This window comes from Triticum urartu, chromosome 4A (assembly GCF_056163025.1).
Source record: "Triticum urartu cultivar PI428250 chromosome 4A, HENAU_Tu73, whole genome shotgun sequence".
Taxonomy (NCBI): Eukaryota; Viridiplantae; Streptophyta; class Magnoliopsida; order Poales; family Poaceae; genus Triticum; species Triticum urartu.
Genome location: NC_141876.1, coordinates 283,923,991 through 283,937,202, shown reverse-complemented (window position 1 = coordinate 283,937,202; position 13,212 = coordinate 283,923,991).

Genomic DNA, 13,212 nt, shown 5'->3' with positions numbered 1-13,212 from the left:
CCATGTAGTAGTGGTAGATGAGGACATGATGGCGCACGCACAACTGGGCGACGGCAACCTTCTGATCTATGCCAGGACGACTGGCGGTGTACCAGAGGTCAATGCCAACCACCTTGTACTTGTCTCCAGCAAGCAACTGCTCAACACTGTTGATGTAGTCGTCCACCACAGCTGGGTCTTGGGTGTACACCACCGAGAGATCCGTCTCCCTCGTGTGGCTCTCCACTCTATGCTCGCCGAACTCCATTGGGGCGCTGCCGGAAATCCCCTCTCTATGTGTCGTCGTGGGTGTGCTTGTTGTGTTGTGGGGCGCGATCGAAATGTTGAAGAGACTAAGGTTATAATGGTCGCGGGAATTAAAAGGGAAGACGGACAGCCAGGAATATCTGCAGGCCCGGATGGCAGTTCTAATTTGCAGCACGTAACTCCACCGTGCCGCATGTAACTGCATCGCGTGGCAACGCGCACGGCGCAACAGCATGCATATGGGGCCCCCGACGTGATCGTGTGCATGCCCAACCACTGGCAGAGCGCGCGCGGAGGGACGCAAGCAGAGCGCTCCGCTGTTGCCTGAAGGAAAAGTTGTCCACAAGCCGAGCGCACCGACGGACGCGAGCAGAGTGCGCCAACGGACACACCAGAGCGTGTCGCGGCGCCTAACGGCGAGTACAGTGTGCTGCGATGCCTAACGGCGAGCAGATCCTACCGAGGGATGCGGGCAGAGGACGGCTCAGTGATATGTGGCAAATAAGACGAACTGTGCGAGCGATGTTGGAGACATCAAGCACGAATCATATTAGAGTTGCATGTGCGATAGATGGCAGACAGTTGATCCATCAGAGTTGTTTGTGATGGAATAAGCCGTGTGTGTTGTGGGCAAACGCTTGCTGGTGTATAACCTTAAATTTAACCAAAAAAGTGTTAATGCATGTTACAAAAATTGTATAGCTGGAAACTATGTCCAAATACGACTCCAACGATATAATCTATGGCGACATGCATTCGTATTTTATTAATTAAATCCTACTTATAAACCAGGACAGGGATATAGTTGGTAATTAAATCGTAAACGTTTTTTTATTAACTGTATGTGTACGTGTCCTCTCTTCCTCCTCTCGCATGTCTTGTCACCCCGCTGCTGCAGACGGCTTACAGCGCAAGCTTGCGCAGCGCGCGGGGGCGTTCTTTTGGCCAAACGATGGTGCCAATGAATCGTCGGTGAGCCCGTTCCCATGCAACCTCGCAGGTTCCCGCGCAAGCTTCCCGCTCGACTCGGTAAAATCCCCCAAAATCCCAATGCTTGTCAGCCTGCTATAAAAACCCTCACGGCCGGCGAGTCTTGCGTCACATTTTCCCCTCCCTCCCTGTAGCTTATCTTGTCTACTTCTCCCACAATTGCCAATGGCACTGGTCCGTCGTCATCGCTCAGCCACTCCGCCATCATCAGAGGATAGCTCCAGTTGGGAGGCTACACCGCAGCGGCGGCGCAGTCCCCGGTGTCGGTGTCAAAACCGGCGGATCTCAGGTAGGGGGTCCTAAACTGTGTGTCTAGGATCGATGGTAACAGGAGACGGGGGTCACAATGTTTACCCAGGTTTGGGCCCTCGCTATGGAGGTAATACCCTACTTCCTTCTTGATTGATCTTGATGAATATGAGTATTACAAGAGTAGATCTACCACGAGATTGTAATGGCTAAACCCTAAAAGTCTAGCCTGACTATGATTATGAGGATCTATCTACGGACCTAGCCTTCTGGTTTATATAGACACGGGAGGGATCTAGGGTTACACAAGGTCGGTTACAGAGAAAGGAATCTTCATATTTGGTCGCCAAGCTTGCCTTCCACGCCAAGGAGAGTCCTATCCGGACACGGGTAGAGTCTTCGATCTTTGTATCTTTACAGCCCATCCAGCCCATATCCAATAGATCGGACACCCGAGGACCCCTTAGTCCAGGACTCCCTCAGTAGCCCCTAAACCAGGCTTCAATGACGATGTGTCCAACGCGCAGATTGTCTTCGGCACTACAAGGCGGGTTCCACTTTCCGAATACTCCAAGATAGTCTTCGGATAAAACGAAGGTGTCCGGATCTGCAACACAAGTACCACACGACTGCAGGGAATATAATATTTCATGAGTCCCATCTGCCGACAACTTTTTGCAAGATGACATCACGTCTGTCCGGTCATTATATTGAACCGTTTTTGTCCGCCGTTCCGCATTTCGAGATGCAGTTTTCATTGGCACGTCTTGTCAAAGCAGAGATCATGTCCCCTTATTGCGGGATTCTCATTAATACGGGCTTGGGTAACCCAACCGTGTCGTTTACACAGCCCTTGGGAATAGGCGATTTTAGGGCGAGTGGGGAAGCGTTCAATATTCACTGCCTTTATAAGGGGATAAGGATTCCCCTTCTTCTCCCATGCCTTCTCTCTTCCTCTGCCCTTCCACTCTTGAGCTCTAGCGCCCAAGTTCTCATCTTTCCCCACTCGAGCAAGCACTCAACCATGTCCGGATCCGGAGGTCAAGGCAAGTGGATGGCCTCCTCCGTCAAGGAGAAGGACATTACCGAGTTCGGGCGTCCGGGTACCTGGCGAAGGAAATCGCCCATGGTCTTCCAACCAAGGGACAACTCGTCCCCACACCGAAGCCCAATGAGAGGGTGGTATTCATCCCTCCTTTCCTCCGCGGCTAGGGTTTCCACTCCACCCTTTCATCCGCGGGCTGATGTTCTATTACGGGCTAGACTTCCATGATCTAGCCCCGAACTCTTTCCTCAACATCTCAGCGTTCATCGTCATGTGCGAGGCCTTCCTCCGCATCCAACCCCACTTCGGGCTGTGGCTCAAGGTCTTCAACGTGAAGCCGAAGGTGGTGGATGGCCAGCACGTGGAATGCGGAGGCGCCATGGTGAGCAAGCTGACCAATGTCTCCTGGCCGAAAGGCACTTTCGTGGAGACTGTCAAGGAATGGCAGAAACTATGGTTCTACATTACAGTGGGCCGCAACTGCCGAATTCAACTCCGGCGCTCCAATGCGACTCACCTCCTGGGTTGAGAAGAGCTCGAATTGGTCTTCATCAGACGCGATGATAGCGCTTCAGACGCACGTTCAAAGCATGGTGGATAAAGATATCAAGCTCGCCGATGTAATCTAGGTGATGCTAGTTCGTCAGATTCTCCCATGCCAAAGCTGAAGTCGCCCTTTATGGGATTTTAATCCGAAGAAGCACCAAACCCTGAAGAGACTCTTCGAAACTACTGAAGAAGATGCTTGGAAGTTGCTCTTCAAAGGCAACGAGACACCGCCTGCCATAGACTCGGACCACGGGCACGACATTACCCACCTCGCCAACGAGGTAAGTCTTTAACACATCCTCTACATATGGTGGTCCATCCTCTTGGGCCTCAAGTCGCATCTGGGTCTTGAGCCATTAATAGGCTTGCCATGACCCGCCATCTTCATTTACAAGTCACCAGTGGTATGACTCGGCTCCTCCTGGGTAGGTCATACCCAGTAGTTATATCCCCAACAGGACTCAATGTGATCTTGGATCACTTAAATAGAAATGAAGAGTCTTGAGCTTTTGCCAATCTTTGTCCTTATCATTTTGAGGGGTCAACATCTCTAGTACATGCCATGACAATCATTGAAAATCATGAAATATTTATCTTGAATGGATATTAGTTCAATGAGCTATATGTTGTTATGAATTATCGATATTGATACGTCTCCGTCGTATCTACTTTTCCAAACACTTTTGCCCTTGTTTTGGACTCTAACTTGTATGATTTGAATGGAACTAACCCGGACTGACGCTGTTTTCAGCAGAATTGCCATGGTGTTGTTTTATGTGCAGAAAACAAATATTCTCGGAATGACCTGAAACTCCACGGAACATCTTAGAAAAAACGATAAAAAATCCTCGCCAAAGATGAAGACCAGGGGGCCCACACCCTTCTCACGATGGTGGGGGGCGCCCCCCCCCCCCCCCCGGGCGCGCCCCCTACCTCATGGGCCCCATGGAAACCCTCCGACGCCAACTCCAACTCTATATATTTGCTTTCGGAGAGAAAAAAATCAGAGAGAAGAAATCATCGCGTTTTACGATACGGAGCCGCCGCCAAGCCCTAAAACCTCTCGGGAGGGCTGATCCGGAGTCCGTTCGGGGCTCCGGAGAGGGGGATTCGTCGCCGTCGTCATCATCAACCATCCTCCATCACCAATTTCATGATGCTCACCGTCGTGCGTGAGTAATTCCATCGTAGGCTTGCTGGACGGTGATGGGTTGGATGAGATTTATCATGTAATCGAGTTAGTTTTGTTATGGTTTGATCCCTAGTATCCACTATGTTCTGAGATTGATGTTGCTATGACTTTGCTATGCTTAATGCTTGTCACTAGGGCCCGAGTGCCATGATTTCAGATCTGAACCTATTATGTTTTCATGAATATATGTGAGTTCTTGATCCTATCTTGCAAGTCTATAGTCACCTACTATGTGTTATGATCCGGCAACCCCGAAATGACAATAATCGGGACCACTCCCGGTGATGACCATAGTTTGAGGAGTTCATGTATTCACTATGTGCTAATGCTTTGTTCCGGTTCTCTATTAAAAGGAGGCCTTAATATCCCTTAGTTTCCAATAGGACCCCACTGCCACGGGAGGGTAGGACAAAAGATGTCATGCAAGTTCTTTTCCATAAGCACATATGACTATATACGGAATACATGCCTACATTACATTGATGAATTGGAGCTAGTTCTGTGTCACCCTATGTTATGACTATTACATGATGAACCACATCCGGCATAATTATCCATCATTGATCCGGTGCCTACGAGTTTTCCATATACTGGTTTACGCTTATTTACTTTTCTGCTGCTACTGTTACAATCACTACAAAATACCAAAAACATTGCTTTTGTTGTCTTTACTTTTGTTACCGCTACCACCACTATCATATTACCTTGCTACTAAACACTTTGCTGCAGATATTAAGTTTCCAGGTGTGGTTGAATTGACAACTCAGCTGCTAATACTTGAGAATATTCTTTGGCTCCCCTTGTGTCGAATCAATAAATTTGGGTTGAATACTCTACCCTCTAAAGCTGTTGCGATCCCCTATACTTGTGGGTTATCAAGACTAATTTCTGGCGCCGTTGTCGGGGAGCATAGCTCTATTCTTTGAGTCACTTGGGATTTATATCTGCTGGACACTATGAAGAACTTGAGAGATCCAAAAACCAAGATCTATCCCTCAACTACGAGGGGAGGTAAGGAACTGCCATCTAGCTCTGCACTTGATTCACCTTCTGTTATGAGTAAGTTAGCGACACCTACACCTGCTTCTGCTATTCGTTCTGATATGTCGCATGTTATTGATGATGCTACTTCTGCTATGCATGATACTTATGATGAAACTGCTTCTATGCCTGATACTACTGTGCCCCTTGTTGAATTTCTTGATGAACAAATTTCTAGGGCTAGAGAAAAAGAAATTATTGAATCTGAATACGATGATGATAGTGATGATGAAAATATGCATGTTATTCCTGAGGGCTATCTTTTTGACATGGAATCTTCTGCCGCTATTTTAGCTTGCAAGGATAGATATGAGCTTAAGAGGTTATTAATTAAATGGAACAAAGAATCAGTTAGAGATAAAATGAAACCCGACCCTGCTTTTGCTACTTCACCTATTTGTGTTCCTGATAAGGATTATGAATTCTCTGTTGATCCTGATATAATTACTTTGGTTGGATCTGATCCGTTTTATGGCTATGAATCTGAAACTGTTGTGGCACATCTTACTAAGTTAAGTGATATAGCTGCCCTATTCACTAATGATGAGAGATCATGTTACTTTTATATACTCAAAATATTTCCGTTCTCATTAAAGGGTGATGCTGAGATATGGTTTAATTCTCTTGATCCTGGTTGTGTGCTTAGTCCCCAGGATATGATTTATTACTTCTCTGCTAAATATTTCCCTGCTCATAAGAAACAAGCTGCTTTGAGGGAAATATACGACTTTGTGCAAATTAAAGAAGAGAGTCTCCCACAAGCTTGGGGGAGGCTTCTCAAGTTACTTAATGCTTTGCCTGATCATCCTCTTAAGAAACCTGAAATACTTGATATCTTTTATAATGGACTAACCGATGCTTCCAGAGATTACCTGGATAGTTGTGCTGGTTCTCTTTTCAGGGAAAGAACACCCGATGAAGCTGAAATTCTATTGAATAATTTGTTGACAAATGAAAATAATTGGGCACCTCCTGAGCCAGCTCCTGCTCCAATTACTGAACCTATTCTTAAAACAACTCCGAAGAAGAGAGGTGTTCTATTCCTCAGTCCCGAAGATATGCAAGAGGCAAAGAAATCTATGAAAGAAAAATGTATTAAAGCTGAAGACGTTAAGAATTTACCTCCTATTAAAGAAATACATGGTCTTAATATACCACCTGTTGAAGAAACATATGATCTCAATTCTTTATTTATTGAAGAACCTCCTGATCCCTATATCCCGACACAGGTAGTAAAGGTAAATTCTCTCTATAGATATGATAAAGCTGAAGTCACTCCTACTAAAATTGCTAGCCAGTGCTTGGATGAGTTTGATAACTTTATGTTTAAGCAAGACAACTTCAATGCTTATTTTGGTAGACAATTAAAAGAAAATGCTTATATGATTAGACGCTTGGGTGATTATATGGCTAATATTAAAGGTGAACTTAAACTTGTTAGCAAACATTCTTCTATGGTTACCATGCAAGTAGAACAAGTACTTAAAGCTCAAAAAGAAGTGCTTGATGAAATGAATAGTAAGAAAAATGATTATGTTGTTAGAGTGGCTACTAGAACTGGTAGAATGAATCAGGAACCTTTGTATCCTGAAGGCCACCTTAAGAGAATCGAGCAAGATTCTCAGAGAAATAATATTGATGTTCCTAGTTCTTCTAAAAAGAAGAAGAAAAAAAATGATAGAACTGTGCAAACTTCTAGTGAACCTATTGCTGAACCACCTGATAATCCAAATGATATCTCTATGTATGATGCTGAAACACAATCTGGTAATGAACATGAACCTAATGAAAATATTAATGATAATGTTCATGATGATGCTCAACCTAGTAATGGCAATGATGTAGAAATTGAACCTGTTGTTAATCTTGATAACCCACAATCAAAGAATCAACGTTATGATAAAAGAGACTTTGTTGCTAGGAAACAGGTAAAGAAAGGGAACCTTGGGTTCAGAAACCCATGCCTTTTCCTCCGAAACCATCCAAGAAAAAGGATGACGAGGATTTTAAGCGCTTTGCTACAATGATTAGGCCTATCTTTTTGCGTATGAGATTAACTGATGTGCTCAAAACAAATACTTATGCTAAATATATGGAAGATATCATTACTAATAAAAGAAAGATACCGGAAGCTGAAATTTCCACCATGCTTGCTAATTATACTTTTAAGGGTGTAATACCAAAGAAACTTGGAGACCCCGGAGTACCTACTGTACCTTGCTCCATTAAAAGAAATTATATTAAAACTGCTTTATGTGATCTTGGAGCCGGTGTTAGTGTTATGCCTCTCTCTTTATATCGTAGACTTGACTTGAATAAGCTGACACCTACTGAAATATCTTTGCAAATGGCTGATAAATCAACGGCTATACCTGTCGGTATTTGTGAGGATGTGCCTGTTTTGGTTGCAAACGTTACTATTTTAACAGACTTTGTTATACTTGATATTCCCAAGGATGATAGTATGTCTATTATTCTTGGAAGACCTTTTCTTAATACTGCAGGGGCTGTTATTGATTGCAACAAAGGCAATGTCACTTTTCATGTTAATAGTAATGAGCATACGGTACACTTTCCAAGGAAACAACCTCAAGTTCATAGTATCAACTCTATTGGAAAAATTCCATCGATTATATTTGGAGGTTTTGAATTTCCTCTTCCTACTGTCAAGAAGAAATATGATATACTTATTATAGGGGATGTGCATATCCCTGTTGAGGTAACTTAGTGTTATTCGAAATTTCTCCGGTTTCATGATTATCGGAATGAGTTTGTTAACAAGACTTGATCAACCTTGTTAGTGGATTCTTTTTGATGAGCATGAGATGGATGAAACTAGAAGCACAAACTTCTGTACCCCACTTCTACTTTCTGTTATTTATATTAAATAAAGTAAAAAAAATAGTATTTTCAGTCTATTTCCTGGCTTATCCGTGCAATATAAAAATATCCCGAAAATAGAAGTCCTCAGAATGCCATGCCAATTTAATATGATTTTTTCAGGAATATTTGAGGATTTACTGTGCAAAAATTACTGCGGGAGGAGCTGCCACCTGGCCACGAGGGTGGTGGGCGCCCCCCCTATAGGGCGCGCCCCCCTGCCTCGTGGGCCCACGGTGCCCCTCCTCCACTTATCCCAGCACCCATCTTCTTCCTCTGTCTCACACAAACCCGAAAAACCAACTCAAGCACGAGTTCCAGCCACTTTTGTTGTGATTTTCGATCTCCTTGCTCAAAGCACCTCTTGCAAAACTGCTTGGGGAGATTGTTTCTTGGTATGTGACTCCTCCATTGGTCCAATTAGTTTTTGTTCTAGTGCTTTATTCTTTGCAAATTTGTGCTGCATAGGTGACCATGTTCTTGAGCTTGCATGTCAAATTTATATGGTTCCAAGTAGTTCTAATGCTTGATATAGGCTCTAGGCACTTGTAGGAGTAGTTGCTATCAGTTTTATTGAGTTTGGTTTACTTTTATTTTGAAGTTACTAAAAATTCAGATTATTTCAGAAAAATAATGAGGGGATTTTTGAGGGGCTCATCGAGCCAAAGCTCGAAGGAAAAGGCACCGAAGCCTAAGTATAATTTGCCGCGCACCGCGGAGATTCGAGCGTGTGAATGGCCTTCTGAAGATTTCTTGAGAGCAGACGGTATCTATGAAGATTTTCATGAATTGGCTCACAATGCAGGCCTCACCGCTTTCCTCCACGACCAATGCGATCAGTATCTCTTACTCACAAATACTTTTGTGCAAAACTTTCATTTTCATTCTAGGAACTCACCACCTACGGTGGAGTTTCATTTATATGATAAGCATAAGGAGATGTCACTTTATGATTTCTGTCGGATTTGTTTAGTCCCTTTTGAGGGCAAGACAGAAGAACCACATCATGATGATGTGGCTGGGTTTGTTGATACTATCACTATAGGAGAAACTAGAAAGGTTTCCGATGCACGAATACTAGCATACCTTTTCCTGTTTTACGTTCCTTTGCATTATTTGCTAGTCGTTGTTTAATTGGACGCGGAAACTGTGGAAACCTTAGCATTCCTGATATAATTATTCTGCACCATGGTTTATACAGTGATAACACTTTTAGTATGGGCGGTATTATTGCTAGACGGTTAAGTATGAACCATACTAAGGGTCCCATCTTTGGAGGCGTCTATGCCACATGCCTAGCTGCACATTTTAACATACCTATTAGGCATGCTGAGAAGGAAGAAAAGGTGCTGCCCCGTGTTTATCTAGATCATAAAAGTATGGTGGCACATGATTTTATTGTTAAGAATAGGGCAGGAGAGCTTAAATATCAATTGTTCTTTAACAAACACCATCCTGAGACTATTATCCTGCCTGCTCCTTCTTTGTTTAATTTTGTAGGACCCTACCTTGTTACGTGGGCTGCCGTCCAAGCTTACAAGAATCCTGCACCAGCCCCGGAACAGGAACCACAAGACGAACCTCCACGACAATCTGTTTATTCTCGGGATCCAGAGATGACTGTCAGCCAGTGGCAGTCAGAGTCTTCTTCTTCATCACAGTACGACCCCAACAACTATTATTATGGATATCCGCCAGGCCAGCCGTGACCATAGACCAACTTAGGCCAAAAGCCTAAGCTTGGGCGAGTACGTATTTCTCACCGACATTACATTTATGTTCACACACACTCATTGCTAGATGTCGGTGCTCATACTTTTTCACTGTAATATCCATGCTAGTTTAGCTTCCTTTTCCTGCTTTCTTGTGTGTTCGCTAAACCTTAAGAAAAACCAAAAAAAATAGTAGTAGTTTATTTTTCTGCTGTAGTAGTAATAATTAAAAAGAAAACCCAAAAATATTTCCCGTTCTTCTTTTGCTTGTTGGGAGCTTTCCCGTGTAAATAGTTTTATTTCTTTTCTTTTCTTTGGGGGTCAGTAGGAGAAGACCATAATTAAATTGTTGAAGTGGCTCTTATATGCATTATTGTTGATTTAACCAAGAGCCCATATTGTCTTGTCTTCTCCTGTTTATTGAATGCTCGCAGATTCCAGCTTAGTCCAATGCACGTACACTCTTATTATTATTCACACCATTCGGTCGTGCAAGTGAAAGGCAATTATGATGATATAGGATGGACTGACTGAGATGAGAAAAGCTGGTATGAACTCGGCCTCTTTTGTTTTTGTAAATATGATGAGTCCCTCGTTCTTGATTCAGCTTATTATGAATAAACATGTTTGCAATGACAATTAGAGATCATAGTTGCTTGTGCCATGCTTGATTAGCTATGAGTTATAATGGTTTACCTTGTGTGCCAACATGCTATTGAGATGATTATGATGTGGTATGATGGGGTGGTATCCTCCTTTGAATGATTTAAGTGACTTGACTTGGCACATGTTCACGCATGTAGTTGAAACAAATCAACATAGCCTTCACGATATTTATGTTCATGGTGGATTATATCCTACTCATGCTTGCATCCAATGTTTATTAATTTTAATGCATGTACATGGCTGTTGTCGCTCTCTAGTTGGTCGCTTCTCAGTCTTTTGCTAGCCTTCACTTGTACTAAGCGGGAATACTGCTTGTGCATCCAATCCCTTAAACCCCAAAGTTATTCTAGATGAGTCCACCATACCTTCCTATATGCGGTATCTACCTGCCATTCCAAGTAAATTTGTATGTGCCAAACTCTAAACCTTCAAATAAACATTCTGTTTTGTATGCTCGAATAGCTCATGTAGCAACCAAGGTTGTCCTTATCTTCTGTGTTAGGCGGGTTATTCTCAAGAGGAGTGGACTCCGCTCGTCACTCACGAGAAAATGGCTGGTCACCGGGATGCCCAGTCCCATGCTTTATGCAAACTATATCAAAATTAATTGCAAACCAAACTCCCCCTGGGACCTGATGTATGTTGGAGGCACTCGTTGTTTCGAGCAAGCCATGGATTGATGTTTGTTGGTGGAGGGGGAGTATAAACTTTACCATTCTGTTTGGGAACCGCCTATAATGTGTTTAGCATGGAAGATATCGCCATCTCTTAGTTGTTATGTTGACAATGAAAGTATACCGCTCAAAATACAATTTATCTCTATTTCTGGCACCTCTACAAATCCCTGCTTCCCTCTGCGAAGGGCCTATCCATTTACTTTTATGTTGAGCCATCAGCCTCTTATTAAAAAGCACTAGCTGGAGAGCACAGCAGTCATTTGCATTCATCACTGTTAATTTATATTGGGTGTGACTATGATTGGATCTCTTTTACCATGAATTACAATGTCTAGTCAGTCCTTGATCTTTAAAGGTGCTCTGCATTTATGTTTTGCGGTCTCAGAAAGGGCTAGCGAGATACCATCTTGTTATATCATATTATGATTGTTTTGAGAAAGTGTTGTCATCTGAGATTTATTATTATGACTTGCTAGTTGATTATGCTATTGATATGAGTAATTATGAGACCTGAGAATTATTGCAAATGTGGTTAGTTATGATCTATCCTTAAAACTTGAATGCTGGCTTGACATAGTTACAACAACAAGAGCAAACAGAGTTTGTAAAAGTTTTTCTTTCTTTCTTTCAGTTTGTCAACTGAATTGCTTGAGGACAAGCAAGGGTTTCAGCTTGGGGGAGTTGATACGCCTCTACTTTTCCAAACACTTTTGCCCTTGTTTTGGACTCTAACTTGTATGATTTGAATGGAACTAACCCGGACTGACGTTGTTTTTAGCAGAAATGCCATGGTGTTGTTTTATGTGCAGAAAACAAATATTCTCGGAATGACCTGAAACTCCACGGAACATCTTAGAAAAAACAATAAAAAATCCTTGCCAAAGATGAAGACCAGGGGGCCCACACCTTTCTCACGAGGGTGCCCCCCCTAGGGTGCGCCCCCTACCTCGTGGGCCCCCTAGAAACCCTCCGACGCCAACTCCAACTCTATATATTTGCTTTCGGAGAGAAAAAATCAGAGAGAAGAAATCATCGCGTTTTACGATACGGAGCCGCCGCCAAGCCCTAAAACCTCTCGGGAGGGCTGATCCGGAGTCCGTTCGGGGCTCCGGAGAGGGGGATTCGTCGCCGTCGTCATCATCAACCATCCTCCATCACCAATTTCATGATGCTCACCGTCGTGCGTGAGTAATTCCATCGTAGGCTTGCTGGACGGTGATGGGTTGGATGAGATTTATCATGTAATCGAGTTAGTTTTGTTATGGTTTGATCCCTAGTATCCACTATGTTCTGAGATTGATGTTGCTATGACTTTGCTATGCTTAATGCTTGTCACTAGGGCCCGAGTGCCATGATTTCAGATCTGAACCTATTATGTTTTCATGAATATATGTGAGTTCTTGATCCTATCTTGCAAGTCTATAGTCACCTACTATGTGTTATGATCCGGCAACCCCGAAATGACAATAATCGGGACCACTCCCGGTGATGACCATAGTTTGAGGAGTTCATGTATTCACTATGTGCTAATGCTTTGTTTCGGTTCTCTATTAAAAGGAGGCCTTAATATCCCTTAGTTTCCAATAGGACCCCACTGCCACGGGAGGGTAGGACAAAAGATGTCATGCAAGTTCTTTTCCATAAGCACATATGACTATATACGGAATACATGCCTACATTACATTGATGAATTGGAGCTAGTTCTGTGTCACCCTATGTTATGACTGTTACATGATGAACCGCATCCGGCATAATTATCCATCATTGATCTGGTGCCTACGAGTTTTCCATATACTGGTTTATGCTTATTTACTTTTCCACTGCTACTGTTACAATCACTACAAAATACCAAAAACATTACTTTTGTTGTCTTTAGTTTTGTTACCACTACCACCACTATCATATTACCTTGCTACTAAACACTTTGCTGCAGATACTAAGTTTCCAGGTGTGGTTGAATTGACA